The following is a 16,481-nucleotide window of genomic DNA, read 5'->3' on the forward strand; positions in this document are numbered from 1 at the left end:
CCTAGTTTGGCCAGTTGAAACCACAGATTGTGCTCCTGCCTCGCCTTTTGCCTTGCCTCTTTCTCTCCGTCCTCTGTTAACCAAAACCCACTCGCAGGTGGTGCTTTCTGCAATCCTCGGTGGCATAGAAACAAGGGTTCCTCCTCCTTCGCTCCTCCGTTGCCAACCATTCCTGGGTGGGTGAATGTCAGCAGCCGGAGTTATTTTTAAATGTGAGAGGTGAGGCTTGTCATGCAAAGCTTAAGAGAAGAGGGCGTTTGTTTGCAGAGCTGACACCGAGGGGGAACGCCGCTCCTCACTGGCCAGCCCCGTTTTTGTGTGTGTGTGTGTTTTATTTGCCTTTATACCTGCTAATCTTTAACCTGCCTGTCAGTCAAGCCAGCTCCGGAGTGGCTACCAAAGCCCACAGGAAATGTTATTTGTCATCGGTGATCCTGAGGACCAGACTGAACTTTGAGACCTGCACGCTTTCTGCCACGCTCCTAAACTAAGCGGACGCCTTCTGCTCTTCTTTCGCAGGATAATATCAACGTCTTTTTGAAAGCCTGTGAAAACCTGGGATTAAAAGAAGCTCAGCTTTTTCATCCTGGTGACCTTCAGGATTTATCTAATCGAGTTACCGTCAAGTAAGTATCGCTAAGTCCTCGGCTTTCTATGTGTGTACATTGTTGAATCTTGTTGAGATGTACAAGTTGAGATTTGCTGTTGAGTTCCAAGGAGAAGCTAGCCCAATCCTCAAGATTCTTTCTTTCTATCTGTCTGTCTGTCTGTCTGTCTGTCTCTCTCTCTCTCTCTCTCTCTCTCTCTCTCTCTCTCTCTCCCTTTCTTTCTTTCTATCTATCTCTCTATTATCTCTCTCTCTCTCTCTCTCTCTCTCTCTCTCCCTTTCTTTCTATCTATCTCTCTATTATCTCTCTCTCTCTCTCTTTCTATCACCTTTCTATCTCTCTCTCATCTATCTATCTATCTATCTATCTATCTATCTATCTATCTTTCTTTCTTTCTTTCTTTCTTTCTATCTCTCTAACATCTCTCTATCTCTCTGTCTATCACCTTTCTATCTCTCTCTCTCTCTCTATCTATCTATCTATCTATCTCTACCTTTCTTTCTTTCTATCTAACTCTTTATCATCTCTCTCTCTCTTTCTATCCATCACCTTTCTATCTCTCTCATCTCTCTCTTTCTTTCTATCTCTCTATCATCTCTCTCTCTTTTTCTATCTATCACCTTTCTCTCTCTCTCTCTCTCTCTCATCTATCTATCTATCTATCTATCTATCTATCATCTCTCTCTCATCTCTATATTTATGTATATGAAGTAAAATGTACTAAGCTACTTGACAAATTGATACAGGTAGATCTTGACTTGCAACAGTTCATTTAGTGACAGTTTGAAGTTACAACGGCAAGGGAGAAAATGACTTATGACCCTTTTTTCACACTTACGACCATTGCAGTATCCCCATAGTCACGTGATCAAAACCTGGATGCCTGGCAACTGACTCACATTTATGATGGTTGCAATGTCCCGGGGTCATGTGATTCCTCTTGGCGACCTTCCGACGAGCAAAGTCAACTGGGGAAACCAGATTCACTTAACAACCGTGTCACTAACTAATTTTTAACTTTTAACTGGAGCGATTTGCTTAATAATTGTGGCACAAAAAGTCGTAAAATGCAACGACAAAATTTGGGCTCAGCTGAGGTCGCCAGACGAGGACTAATCTGTAGTTATGTCAATTCAGAGAGGAAATGCAAAACTCGAGTGGAAAAGGTGTTTTTGCTGTAAACCACTCAGATTATTCTGGGCCGAGATGTCTATTTCTAGGGCTGTCTTCAGTCAATCCTTCAGATATGACACCCGTAAAACTATACCGAGTATGCAGATTCTCTCCTCTGTAGAGAAATATATGATAGGTGGCATGAGAACTGCATGCTAACTACTGGCTTCACTCAGCAACGGTAGACCAGGAAATATTTTGGTTTAACTTTAACCTCAGTTTTACCTGAAACTCTGGGTGACCGCACCTTTAACCCATGGCATCCCTTTCTGAGATACGGCATTCGTCATCTCAACCCTCCCTAACGTTGACCCAAAAGTGACGACAAAGAATTCCATTCTTCCGAAAGGAGAGCTTTCTCTGCCCCACCAGAAAATGTTCAGAAAGTTTTGCTATGAACTGTCTATATCGCTGTGTCTGCTTCAACTTAGGAAGGGCATAGACCTAGCAAAATGAATGTCAAGGACGTTGTGGCCGGCTTCAAAAAAAAAAAAAGACTTGCTTATATGTTCAAATAATTATTTTAGATTTGCTCGTTGAAGTGCATTGCGCAACCTGCTTGAGAATGCCAGAAAAGGTGCGCGCCTGTGTGGATGTAAACGTATGTGGTTTCTAAGCCAGAGGACTTCAAACTTGGCAGCTTTAAGACTTGTGGACTTCAACTCCCAGAATTCTCCAGCCAGCTATGCTATGCATAACATAGCATTTTATCCTATGCATAAAAGCTATGCTGGCTGGAGAATTCTGGGAGTTGAGGTCCACAAGTCTTAAAGCGGACAAGTGTGAAGACCTCTGTTCTCAGCAGTGAACGGCAAAGTTTCACATAGTTTGTGAAGACTATGAGCGTTCCTGGGGTTTGGCGTTCGGCAAACGGTGGCGTTTGTGGAAGGGGACACGAACGGAGGCGCTCACGCTCTCCTTTCCACTCAGCCCTCCCTTTGCTTTGCGAGAAGGCGGCGTGTGAAGAAGCAACCACCTTTGCGAAATCCACCCAACGAAATCTTTTGCAACCTGGTCAAACCGAGTCATCGTAAGCGACCTATCCGACAATCGCTGCTGTGGTGTGTCGGAATTGCTCCCAGGAACGCCATGGCACCGGTTTCCCTTTCCTGTTAGGGGAGAAGCAAAGCAACAGCCGGCAAAGTTTCCCTAACAGGTTTCCTTTTCCAGGAGGCAACGTGTGGGCCTGGCAAGAAGGCTTGGCAGCTTCAGATTTGCATTCCTGTGGAGCTGCCTCTCTCTCTCTCTGTGTGTGTGTGTCCCCTCCCGCTGCGGGATTAAAATGAGAAGGCGGCGCAATTCCCTCTCGTTCTGCTGGAAATGCTGTCAAACTGGCTGCTGCAGGTGTAGCGATGAGAGAGTTTTCTGCCACAATCTTCTCCTGGTTGCGGTGTCACAAGCCCACATGTGTAACCATCTCGAGTACTTGTTTCCTTTTCCCTCCCCAAAACTTTCAATCTGGGAACGAGAGAGAGAGGGAGGGAGGGAGGGAGAGAGAGAGAGCAGGGCTTTTCTGTGAAGGCTGTGCTGCAGAAAAGAACCTAGAATAATAGGGTTGGAAGGGACTTGGACATCTTCTACCCTGTTTCCCCGAAAATAAGACATCCCCTGATAATAAGCCCAATCGGGCTTTTGAGTGCATGCGCTAAAATAAGCCTCCCCCCAAAAAAAATAAGCCCTCCCTCCCCAAAAATATTTAAACACAGAGCTGGAAATCAGTTAAGAAGGCAAGAGGATCCCCATCTTGCTCCATGTGCCCCAAAATAATAAGACTTCCCTGAAAATAAGGCCAAGCGCTTATTTCAGGGTTGAAAAAAATATAAGACAGGATCTTATTTTTGGGGAAACACGGTAGTCCCGTGATGGCGAACCTAATGGCACGCGTTCCAGAGATGGCATGCAGAGCCCTCTCTGCTGGCACGCATGGTGTCGTCCCTGGTCAGATCGCCATGGCGTTTCTTTCATGAGCTTCTGTTTCCCTGCAGACGACGAAACAGAAGCTCGCAAAAGAAAAAGATCTTACCTCTTGCTGTTGGGATGCCCCACCTTCCGCCGGCCAGCTGGTCTTCGGGTCTCTGCTGCGCATGCACACATGTCCGCGTGCATGTCCATGGATGCGTCTGCGCATGCACATGTCAGCACAAGTGCACATTCACGCAAGCGTGAGCACCTTTTAGTTTGTGTATTTGGTGTCTAAAAAGTTTGCCATCACTGTTCTAGTCGAACCCCCTACCCATTCCAGGAGATTCTTTATCATTCTGAACTCTCTTTGAGCTTGATGAGATGGCTACATGTAAGCATAGAAAGAATTACAGAACAGAATAATAGAGTTGGAAGGGACCTTGGAGGTCTTCTAGTCCAACCCCCTGCATAGGCAGGAAACCCTACAACACTTCAGACAAATGGTTATCCAATATCTTCTTGAAAACTTCCAGTGTTGGAGCATTCACAACTTCTGATGGCAAACTGTTCCACTGATTAATTGTTCTCACTACCAGGAAATTTCTCTTTAGTTCTAGGTTGCTTCTCTCCTTGATTAGTTTCCACCCATTCCTTCTTGTCCTGCCTTCAGGTGCTTTGGATAATAGCTTGACTCCCTCTTCTTTGTGGCAACCCTTTTTATGTTACTCGGCTCATCCTATGAAAGTGTCCCAACTTCCCAGCTCTCACCTATGTTCCCCAAACTGGAAAGCAAGCGGCTTCCCTTTAACTCTTTCAAAATAGCTTTTTTGGGGTCTTTCTTGGCCTTCACGAAGAAAAACGCTCCTCTATCCAGACTGTCACGGTCCAAGAGTGGTTGGCTAAAGCTTCCGCTGCAGTTCTGTAGTCATTCAGAAATGATTCCTTTCTTCTGGGTTGGCTTAAGCAAGGTTGGAATGATAAGTCTGTAACAAGAGCTCATCGGAGGTGGCAGTCCCTAGCAGAGAAAATCAGCGGAGATCAGGCAGCTTAATACTAAAGCCGTTGTGCAAGAGTTGTGTTGAAACTTTCCTAGGAACCACAGGCCCAAGAAGCGGTGATGAGATTGTGGGCGAAACTGGGCGAATCGATTGATATCCAGGCTACTGATTGTTCTGGAGAAAAGGCAGTCCTCGTTCTTGCGATGAACTCTTACTCCCACAGCTGTTTCTGTTGTTGTTGTTTCTTCTCCTTCTCCTCCTCCTCCTCCTCCTCCTCCTCCTCTTCTTCCTCCTCCTCCTCCTCCTCCTCCTTCTTCCCCTTCCCCTTCCCCTTCCGCTGCCGCCTCTTCTTTTCCTTCTCCTTCTCCTTCTCCTTCTCCTTCTCCTTCTCCTTCTCCTTCTCCTTCTCCTTCTCCTTCTCCTTCTCCTTCTCCTTCTCCTTCTCCTTCTCCTTCTCCTTCCCCTTCCCCTTCTCCTTCTCCTTCTTCCTCTTCTTCCATTTCTTCTCCTCCTCCTCCCTCTCCTCCTCCCTCTCCTTCTCTCTGTCCTCCTCCTTCTCCTCCCTCTCCTCCTCCTCTTCCTCCTCCTTCTCCTCCTCCCTCTCCTCCTCCCTCTCCTTCCTCTCCCTCTCCTCCTCCTCCTCCTCCTCCTCCTCCTCCTCCTCCTCCTCCTCCTCCTCCTCCTCCTCCTCCTCCTCCTTCTTCCCCTTCCCCTTCCCCTTCCGCTGCCGCCTCTTCTTCTCCTTCTCCTTCTCCTTCTCCTTCTCCTTCTCCTTCTCCTTCTCCTTCTTCCCCTTCTCCTTCTCCTTCTCCTTCCCCTTCTCCTTCTCCTTCTTCCTCTTCTTCCATTTCTTCTCCTTCTCCTCCTCCCTCTCCTTCTCCCTCTCCTTCTCTCTGTCCTCCTCCTTCTCCTCCCTCTCCTCCTCCTCTTCCTCCTCCTTCTCCTCCTCCCTCTCCTCCTCCCTCTCCTTCCTCTCCCTCTCCTTCTCCCTCTCCTCCTCCTTCTCCTCCTCCTCCCTCTCTTCCTCCCCCTCCTCCTCCCCCTCCTCCTCCTCCTCCTCCTAGCTGTGTTTGAAAACAGAGCCTCCCTCCCTCCATCTTAGCTGGCCTATCTAAAGTACTTGGTGGTGTCTTCCAGATATGATGGATTGCAACTCCAGCCAGAACAGTGGAAGGCTGTGATGAAAGAAATAATGCATATCCTTCAACACACACACCCCAACTTCCCCCCAAGAGAGGGAATTTGGAAAGCTACTGTCTTTTACAGACGTCGGTTTCCAATTTTGCAAACTTTGGAACCCGATGCCTGTTTTAATCAGCTGGGGGAAAATATATATTCCAAAAAACTAGATGGACCAAGAGAAGGAGGAGTGCATCCAGACTTTTCTTGGCGCTGACTTTCCATACAAGCGGCTTGTGCATTAATCTCCGCTTTCTGTAGGAAATGAGCATGTCTCGAAGTCAAACAGCCAAGATTATTATAGGGTGCAATGTGAGACTCCAGCTATAAATACTTGCAGGCCTTTGGAGAAAGCTACAGAACATCCTTCGGTCTCCTTGCGTCATCCGTGGAGGTGCTGCACCCAGAGGTTTCAGGGCCTTGATGTGGTTTTTGCATTTTCCACGCGCCCTTTCATACATGTTGAGATATTTAATTTGAATTATTAGTTTCAACTTAAGAAAGAATCTTGCTCTGAGAAATGAATCCTATATATCCATGATGCAGTGGAGGCTTTCAAAAAATTTTTATTATCGGTTCTGTGGGTGTGGCTTGGTGGGCGTGGCATGGCTTGGTGGGTGTGGCTGGGGAAGGATACTATAAAAGCTCCATTCCCACCCCACTCCAGGGGAAGGATACTGTAAAATCTCCATTCCCTCCCCACTCCAGGGGAAGGTTACTGCAAAATCCCCATTTCCTCCCAATCAGCTGAGACTCAGGAAGCAGAGAATAGATGGGGGCGGGGCCAGTCAGAATTTTTACTACCGGTTTTCCGAACTACTCAAAATTTCCGCTACCAGTTCTCCAGAACTGGTCAGAACCTGCTGAAACCCACCTCTGCCGTGATGGTGAACCTATGGCACGCATGCCCGAAGTGGCACACAGAGCCATTTTTCTGGGTACTGTCGCCCAACTCACCAGCTGCACATGTGTGCGCGCCCCAGCTGTTGTTCGGGCCTCCGGTGCACATATATGCAATTCAGGGGACCCAGCTGCTCTTCGGAGCTCTCCTGCGCATGCGTGCACCACTGCTATACTGTAAGTGCTCTCATTAACTGTGGGAATAACTAAATATTTTGTCTGCTAGTTCCAAGCATGTTTGCCCTGAAGTGTTCCTTGGGTCACTCTACAGGTAGTCCAGTGGTGGGTTGCCCCCGGTTTACAACGGTTCTATAGAACCGGTAGCAAAACCGGTGGGAGGCTCCGCCCACCGACCCCAACGTCATTAGAATGCTTCTGAGCATGCGCAGAAGAGCGCGTGCGGGAGCAAAGCAAGAGGGCACGCACGGCCCCTTTGTATACCGGTAGTAAACTTAAGTAGAACCCACCCCTCAAGTAGTCCTCGACTTACGATCACAATTGAGCCCAAAATTTCTGTCGCTAAGTGAAACACGTGTCAAGTGAATTTTACCCCATTTTACCACCTTTCCTGCCACCGTTGTTAAGCGAATCACTGCAGTTGTTAAGTTAGTAACACGGTTGTTAAATGAATCTGGTTTCCCCATTGACTTCGCTTGTTAGAAGGATGCAAAAAGGGGATCACATGACACCCCCCCAGGACACTGCAACCGTCATAAATATGAGTCCGTTGCCAAGCATCCAAATTTTGATCACGTGACCGTGGGTGTGAAAATAAGTCACATTTTTCAGTGCCGTTGTATCTTTGAGCGGTCATTAAATGAACTGTTGTAAATTGAGGACTACCTGTCATTGGGCTTGATTCCCTGTGAATTCCCTGTGAATGGTGAGGAGATATCCTGAACGAGACCTTAGCCCAGATGTCTCTCCCCATCTGGTTTGCAACACAAGCATTGTGAGCATTTCTTCACCGAAAGCCGTGGTGGCGCAGTGGTTAGAGTGCAGTACTGCAGGCTACTTCTGTTGACTGCTGACTGCCAGCAGTTCGGCAGTTCGATTCTCACCAGGCTCAAGGTTGACTCAGCTTTCCATCCTTCCAAAGTGGGTAAAATGAGGAGCCAGATTGTTGGAGGAGCAATATGCTGACTCTGTAAACCGCTTAGAGAAGGCTGTAAAGCACTGTAAAGCGGTATATAAGTCTAAGTCAGGGGTGAAATCCAGCAGGTTCTGACAGGTTCTGGAGAACCGGCAGCAGAAATTTTGAGTAGTTCGGAGAACTGGTAGTGGAAATTTTGAGTAGTTCAGAAAGCCGGCAAATACCACCTGGTCCCAGAGTGGGGAGGGAATGGGGATTTTGCAATATCCTTCCCCTGGAGTAGGGTAGAAATGGAGATTTTGCAGTATCCTTCCTCTGTCACACCTACCAAGCCACACCACGCCCACCAAGCCATGCCCACAGAACTGGTAGTAAAAAAAATTAAATTTCACCACTGGTCTAAGTGCTATAGCTATTGCTAAAGAATGCATCTGTATCAGGAGGTGACTTTCAATTGCTTATTGCATAATAGTGCAGGACCTTGAATTTTCTGCCTAAGCCTGTCTGTTTCTTGTTTTGATTTATGAACTCTTAAGCAATTCTCTTAATAATTAGTCTAAATTGCCTTAATTCTAGAGATGCCTGACTCTGCAGTCTTCCACAGATTATAGTAATTAAGTACCTTTGAACTTTGCAGTAGAAATTTACCTGTGAAGCAGATTTAGGATGAAACTGTGAATTCTGTGTCCAGATGTAGGGTTATTGGCTAGTTATTATCTTAATATCCAAAAGCTCTTTTCCTGGATGGAGTATTAAATGTGTGCACAGATCTAATGTGCTTGAAATTAAATTCTGTCGTTCTGGAGTAGGAGTGGTGGCAAAACCGTAAATAAATTACTAAAATAAATTGCTTCAATAGAAATTTCACACCTAAGCTGCTAAAGATTGGCAGAAATGGATATATGTACCAGTTGCTTAAGCGGTAGGAAAACCTAAACAGAAACCTTTTCCAGTTGGAATTTCACTGAGAACTTTGCCTTCAATGCTCTTGAAGGTAGTCAGATGCAATATAGATCATGACAATTGTAGGAAATGCTTCTCTGTGGAACCATTGATAGCCCCCAACCCTCCATAGTAGAGTAATTTTTTCATCGTAGGAAGGGAAGGATATCTTTCTCATTGACTTTACTGTGCCACCAACCATCAAACATCTTGAGATGAAGAAATTATTTTGACTAGAAATTCACTTAGAATTGGTGTGGAGGTTCATTTTCCAAGCTTGTGGGTTGGTTTCCAAACTTTTTGTTGCCAGGTTAGGTAACATCTTCAGTGGAATTTGGGAAATGTCAGTGTCAGCGTTCTTCATTTATTACCACATCATTAGTAAAGACTTAGGAAGAACTCTATTGTTTCAGTCCAGCCTTCTGTAGAACTGAAATTAGCTAATCTAGTGAAAAGAAGGACTAGGGGTGACATGATAGCAGTTTTCCAATATCTTCAGGGGCTGCCACAAAGAAGAGGGGGGCAACCTATTCTTCAAAGCACCTGAAGGCAGGACAAGATACAATGGATGGAAATTCATCAAGGAGTGAAGCATCCTAGAACTAAGGAGAAACTTCCTAACAGTGAGAACAATTAACCAGTGGAATGACTTGCCTTCAGAAGTTGTGGGTGGCTCCATCAACAGAGGCTTTTAAATAGAAACTGGACAGCCACTTGTTTGCCATTGGTATAGGATCTCTGCTCGAGCATGGGGTTGGATGAGAAGACCTCCAAGGTTTCTTCCAACTCTGTTATTCTGTGAAGGTCTGTTAAATCCAGAAGGGGAGAAAGTTGCTTTTTGCTTACTTTTTGCTTTTTCTGATTTTGCGGACAAGGCCAAATTGAGGGATGTGTGTAGAAGGGAGAGGGTGACAGTGAACATGATTCATCTCTTTATTTGACAAGATCTTATCTTGATAGCACGACCGAAGTTACTACAGCAATGAACTATTAGCAGCAATTCCTTTTTAGAGGCCATTTTCATTCTGGATTTAATCCTAGACAGGCGATGCAATTGTTTATTAAAACAATCTCATGTTTTGAACTCATTCATTCACCGTAGACTGAAAAAGGAAAGTTCTTTTGATGTACTGTTAATTATGGAATCTAACCTTGGAGTACTGCAGTATTTTTCTAAAGCTTTACATCTCCATGTAAACATTAAATGAAGTATAGCTGGATTTCTAAATCACAGGAAATGTCAGAGAATGTCTCCTATCTCCACAGAACATTTAAATGCAATTGTCTCTCCTTATATAGAATATAGATTTCTACTTTACGGCTATTTATTCATGTGTAGGAATGTCACATAAGTACTTTCCATAGCTTATCTATACAATAGGATCATGAGATTATCCATTTGATCAGTGGCTAAACATACGTAATATGTGTAGAATGCGGAGTAGGTAGGTATCTTACAGAAAGATGAATAATGCTCTAGCTTGGAGATGAAGAGGTATATATGTGTCATAGATTTATATAGCTTTGTCTTTGTTGCGCCTTCTTTTAATCCGACTGCAAAGTTTGTTGTCATTGAGTATCTTCCTTAATAACTCCCTTTGGTAGCCAGCTCTTCTGAAGTCATGGCATCATAGAGTTGTGGAGATGGAAGGGATTATGAAGAGCCAAACCGCTGCAACCTGCAGAAAGACTAATGAACTTTCAAGAAGTGCCTTACACTAAATAAATATAACCTTTGAGAGGTGGCTGGAAAAGCCTCTTTGGAAAAATCTTACTGCAATCTCCCATGATAGTCCGTTCCATGCTCTGCAGCTCTTATCATCAGTTTTTCCTTATATTGAAATGAAACTGAGGTGGCTGGAGCTTGGATCCATTATTTCTGGTCCTAGTTTCTCTGCCAATGAAAAATAATTCCTAATGATCTTCTCTCTCTCCCTCTCCTTATTTCTCTCTCTCCCTCTCCTTATTTCTCTCTCTTCCTCTCTTTCCTTTCCTTATTTCTCTCTCTCTCTCTCTCTCTCTCTCTCTCTCTCTCTCTCTCTCTCTCTCTCTCTCTCTCTCTCTCCTTAGTTCTCTCTCTCTCTCTCTCTCTCCCTCCCTCTCCTTATTTCTCTCTCTCCGTCTCCTTATTTCTCTCTCCCCCTCTCTTTCCTCTCCTTATTTCTCTCTCTCTCTCCTTAGTTCTCTCTCTCTCTCTCCCTCTCCTTATTTCTCTCTCTCTCTCTCTCTCTCTCCCCGTCTCCTTATTTCTCTCTCCCCCTCTCTTTCCCTCTCCTTATTTCTCTCTCTCTTTCCCTCTCCTTATTTCTCTCTCTCTCCCTCTCCTTATTTCTCTCCCTCCCTCCCTCCCTCTCTCTCTCTCTCTCTTATCTCTCTCTCTCTCCCCCTCTCCTTATTTCTCTCTCTCCCTCTCCCTCTCTCTCCCCCTCCTTATTTCTCTCTCTCTCTCTCTCTCTCTCTCTCTCTCTCCCTCCCTCCCTCCCTCCCTCTCTCCCTCCCTCCCCCATTATGTACCTGAACACTGATATCAGGTCTCTTCTCAGGTTCTTTTCCACATTTATTTTTGTTAGGAAAGGAAGAAACCACGTTCATCTACTATACTAAGAAAATGAATTCCACTATTAGCTGTGAATCCTCATAAAAGGAGTTGGGTGGCTGAAGGTTTTCTGTCTAGTCATAAGAGCTCCCTGTTTGATGTTGTTGTTTTTTTCAAAACAGGGGACTCTGTGGCTCTCAGATGTCTAAACCCCCATTTTTTCCCCTATATAATAAGTCCGTTCTTGATGATTAGAAGTTGACCAAGCATGAATTAGAAAGTTGTGTGTATAGGAGAGAGAGACCTTGTCAGTGGTGGTTACTACCCAAAGCAGGGAGAAAACGGAACCTGGATGGTTAGTCCAGGTTAGTCCTGTTCACTTTAACATACTATGGGATGACTTTGTGTCTCAGTAATAGTTTTGATACCATCCAGATTCTGTTTCTATTCTTGGCCTTAAGTAACCAAAGGGGGAAAAAAAAGAAGAAGAATGACAGGTAGATGGCTTGAAGATCTGGTAATGAACATCCAATCAGTTTCCCTTCTCATTTAGCACAGTTTAATCCCAAAGGGTATGGATCTGTTTTTATTCCGTCTATACGTGTATATGTTGGAACATGTTCAAAGGCTTCTTTTTGAACAAGCAGCTATAATAAGAGGGAAAGTATTTATCACCCAGCCCGTTTGCTGACAGCAGAAATGTTTTGGGGCATGGAAACTGAATGGTCCTTTCCACCCTAAATCAGCTTCTCTGTTTTCGCTTGTTTTGAAAGGTCCCAGACAGTTCCATAGTTCTGATAATGATGTCTGTATATACCAAGTCACATGACAACCTCTGAAAGAAACTTTTTTTTTAATGTCAGTTGGGTTCAGTAAGGTAATAAGGTAAGGGATGCAGTGGCTCAGTGGCTAAGACGCTGAGCTTGTTGATCGAAAGGTCGGCAGTTCAGCGGTTTGAATCCCTAGTGCCTCGTAACGGGGTGAGCTCCTGTTACTTGTCCCAGCTTCTGCCAACCTAGCAGCTCGAAAGCACGTAAAAAATGCAAGTAGAAAAATAGGGACCACCTTTGGTGGGAAGGTAACAGCGTTCCGTGCACCTTTGGCATTGAGTCATGCCGGCCACATGACCACGGAGAGGTCTTCAGACAGCGCTGGCTCTTCGGCTTTGAAACTGAGATGAGCACCGCCCCCTAGAGTCAGGAACAACTAGTGCATATGTGCGAGGGGAACCTTTACCTTTACCTTTGGGTACAATTGCCAGAGTCCTGCTGCTGCTTCACACCCATTTGTACACTTGAACATTACCTTCCCAACTTTGTCTGTTGGTATCCTTAGAGGCCCAACAGAAAATTCTTGTGGATGACTCACGCACGATGCAATTTCGCGCAGCAGAGTCAATCGATAGTTATGCGGACAAGGACATAAGTGTAGCCCCACACATGATTGGCGTGTCTAAAAATGGACCCAAGAATTGCCTGCATCCAGGACACTGGTGGGGACCTTCGTAACGACAAGTGAGATGTTTTGATCAGTGGAATAGGGGGAAAGGTCTATATTTCATTTTTTATTTGCCAAAATAATAATAATAATAATAATTTACATGTCCTAATATCACGTGCCAGACATCCATCTGCACCAGAAGTTCTTCAGGAAACACCAAAAAGTCTCACTGTGATTGATGGTTAATTTCTAACATTAGGGATAGCTGTGAAATTGGTGGGTCATTTGAGAGTAGATAAGCCATGTGCCTCCCATCCATGAGGCTGAGAAGGAAGGGAAGGGAAGGGAAGGGAACGAAGGAAGGAAGGAAGGAAGGAAGGAAGGAAGGAAGGAAGGAAGGAAGGAAGGAACTATTCAAAGTTTGTTTTCCCAATTATAGCAAAAAAGAATCCAAAATAGAGAACTTAATGCCTTTAATTTTCATCAACTATATTTATCCTCTGTTTACAATGTTTGGGGGACCAATTATTATAACTAAGTAGTTGAAATTAATGTATCGAAACCTTAATATGTTCAGACATTGTTTGGGTTCTTCTAATACTTGAGGGGCTGCCACAAAGAAGTAGGGGTCAGCCTATTTTCTGAAGGCAAGACAAGAGAGAACGGATGGAAACTAATCAAGGAGAGGAGCAACCTCTAGAACTAAGGAGTAATGTCCTAACAATGAGAACAATCAACCAATGGAACAGTTTGCCTTCAGAAATTGTGGGTGCTCCATCACTGGAGGCTTTTAAGAAGAGTCTGGAGAGCCACTTGTCTGGAATGGTATCGGGCCGTGATGGCAAACCTGGCATGTGCGGTGTCGCCCGATCCTCTTCTGGGTTTCTGTTGCGCATGTGCGTGCAATGATCAACTGGCATTTGTGCGTGTGGCAGTGCCAGAAACCAGAAGAGTTGGTCTTCTGTCTTCCAGCATGAGCATGTGAGCCGGCCAGCTGACCTGCGCATGTGTACGCGCACCAGAAACTGGTAGACTTCCTGGCCGGCGTGCATGCATGAGCCAGAAACCGGAAAAACTTTAACCAGCGCGCGCATGCCCCCTGGGCAGCTCCTCTCCCTGGTCGCGGCCCTGAGAAGCACGCATGAAGTGCTCCCTTTTTGGGACTTGGTGCCGTGAGTGCGCGCGTTCCATCACCATCACTGGTATAGGATCTCCTGGTTGAGCAGAAGGTTGGACTAGAAGATCTCCAACGTCCCTTCCAACTCTTTTTTCTGTTCTTTTTTTTTTTTTTTAATTTGATTTATATGCCGCCCTTCTCCGGAGACTCAGTGCGGCTTACAATGCGTTAAGCAATAGCCTTCATACTTTTGTATATTTATACAAAGTCAGCTTATTGCCCCCACAATCTGGGTCCTCATTTCACCTACCTTAGAAAGGATGGAAGGCTGAGTCAACCTTGAGCCTGGTGAGAATTGAACTCGCAGTAATTGCAGGCAGCTGGATGTTAAATGCTGCCTTAGGAGGCATTAGCCTCCTACGCCACTCAGGCTCCTCTTCTCTCTCTCCCCAAATTAAGATACAGGATACTCAAGCCAACCATCATAGACAACCAAGGAAATCCTGCACGCTTCTTTTCCTCTCTTTGAAGGGAAGATTCAAACCGTTGACATGCATAATCTCATGACAGAGGCATCCTATACATTGTCACATTTCAGTTGCATAATGCAAAGAAGGAAAAGCATAACCTAATAAGCTGTATGTTATCAGCAGATGGTAAAGCAGGGATAATAAACCTCTATCTCCAAGGTTCAAAAGGCAAGAAATGCACAAGCTAATTAAAAAAGGCTCATCTTACAACCACAGTAATTTCCTCTTTTTTTCCCCCAGTAGTTTCTTCTTTTAAATTCAGATTGCTTTGGGGCATTTAAAAAAAAGGAATTCTCAAGCTTTTCTGCTTTCCAAGAAATCCTTTTGTCACGTCTTTGCCTTCTCTTTTGTGCTTTCTATTTATCCTGCAATCTTTTATTTCAGTCTATAGAAGATAAAAATGTACCATACCTATTTTGGACAAAATGGATGGGTTTGGGCATTCACATGTTTATTTATGAGGTCATTTTTTGTGTGTGTTTTAAAAACAGATGAAATGTTCGTTTTTAGCTGCTTTAGCAAGTACAGATTTAGCCAACATCTAAACTTGTGATTTTTAAAGTGTTCAAGGGTTTTCATTATTCAAGGTTTTAAAGTTCCTCATTGTCCTGCATCTGGACACAGAAAGAGGCACTATACTATAGTCTGATTGCCATGGCTGGAAAAGACCAAATTTGGTTTTATCGTGTGTGCAGCACTTTGTGATCCAGACAAACAACTTTTTAAGTGATAAGCAATGGGCATCAACATTTCAGGAATTCAACTTTTCTTTCTTCTTTTGTGGAAATGGAGAGGATCAATTGTTCCAAAGGTGCTTTTTCAGGAGGCAACTGGACTTTATTTTTTTTTCTTTGAAGTCGTTTCACTTCTCACCTAAGAAACTTCTTCAGCTCTGGCAGGACAGTGGGGAATGGAAAGATTATATTCCTTGCAGACAGCTGGTCATTTGCATCCTTTTAGAGCTTCTCATCCAAGAAGCTTCTTCAGCTCTGACAGCATAGTGGGGAACGGAAGGATTTATATTCCTTGCAGACAGCTGGTCATTTGCATCCTTTTAGAGGGTTGTTGAAGCACTTGGAGGTTTTTCTGTGTCCTCAGGGTCACCTGAGTCGTACTCCTGGTTCCTGTAGTCTGCAATTTTTTTCCTCTGGAAATCCGTTCCTACTCCCACACCATTCAAAGGGTGTTCATCCCAAATTGTATAGCTAAAAGTCAATAGAGTCTTAAAAGAGTCTGTACAGAGTCTGTAAAAGTCTACTCTGGTGACCCTGAAAAAAAAAGAAAAGAAAAATTCTTTATTAAATAGAAGGGGACAGCAGATAACATGGAGGAGCCTTGGTGGAGCAGCGGACTAAAGCGCTATTAAGTAGCACTTAGCTGCCAGCTGCCTGCAATTACTGCGAGTTCAAATCTCACCAGGCTCAAGGTTGACTCAGCCTTCCATCCTTCCGAGGTAGGTAAAATGAGGAGCCGGATTGTGGGGGCAATAAGTTGACTTTGTATAAAAAAGAACACCGCTTGAGGGGGGCCGAAAGCCCTACTAAGCAGGTATATACAAAAGTATGAAGGCTATTGCTTAACGCATTTTAAGCTGCCCTAAGTCTCCGGAGAAGGGCGGCATATAAATCGAACCAATAAATAAATAAATACATACATACATACATACATACATACATACATACATACATACATACCCAACCAACCAACCAACCAACCAACCAACTAACAGCATGGCTAGTCAGATCAGCTCCCTGAGTCTAAAACAAACAACTGCTTGGTTTGGTGGCAGCAGCACCTCAGATAGAAAGTCCATACAGAGAGTGGTAAGGACAGCAGAGAAGATTATAATTATTCAGGATACTGCTTATAAGTGCTATGTGCTTAGAGCTCAAAGCATTGTTAAGAGACCCCCCACACACCCATTTTACATTTTGTTTCTGTTGCTCCCCTCTGGAAGGAGGTTTTGAAGTATCTATAGCAGGATTACTAGATTCTGTAACAGCTTTGTTCTTTATGCCACCCGCTTGGTAAACTCTCAAGATTCATTTTTCTCGCCGTGTACA

The 16,481-nt window shown here is 44.6% G+C and overlaps 1 protein-coding gene across 3 annotated transcripts in view; it reads left to right on the forward strand.

Annotated features, from left to right (window-relative positions):
* Window positions 1-487: 487 nt before the first annotated feature.
* Window positions 488-16,481, forward strand: part of LMO7 (LIM domain 7) — an 83,484-nt gene continuing 67,490 nt past the window's right edge. For all 3 annotated transcript variants that reach the window (XM_070944171.1, XM_070944173.1, XM_070944174.1), the window contains exon 1: window positions 488-626. The gene's annotated coding sequence lies outside the window, so the exon portion shown is untranslated. The remainder of the gene's footprint in view (window positions 627-16,481) is intronic.

The sequence above is a fragment of the Pituophis catenifer genome, unplaced genomic scaffold (assembly GCF_029215685.1).
Source record: "Pituophis catenifer annectens isolate HBS135680 unplaced genomic scaffold, rPitCat1.0.hap2 SCAF_4, whole genome shotgun sequence".
In the NCBI taxonomy this organism is placed as follows: domain Eukaryota; kingdom Metazoa; phylum Chordata; class Lepidosauria; order Squamata; family Colubridae; genus Pituophis; species Pituophis catenifer.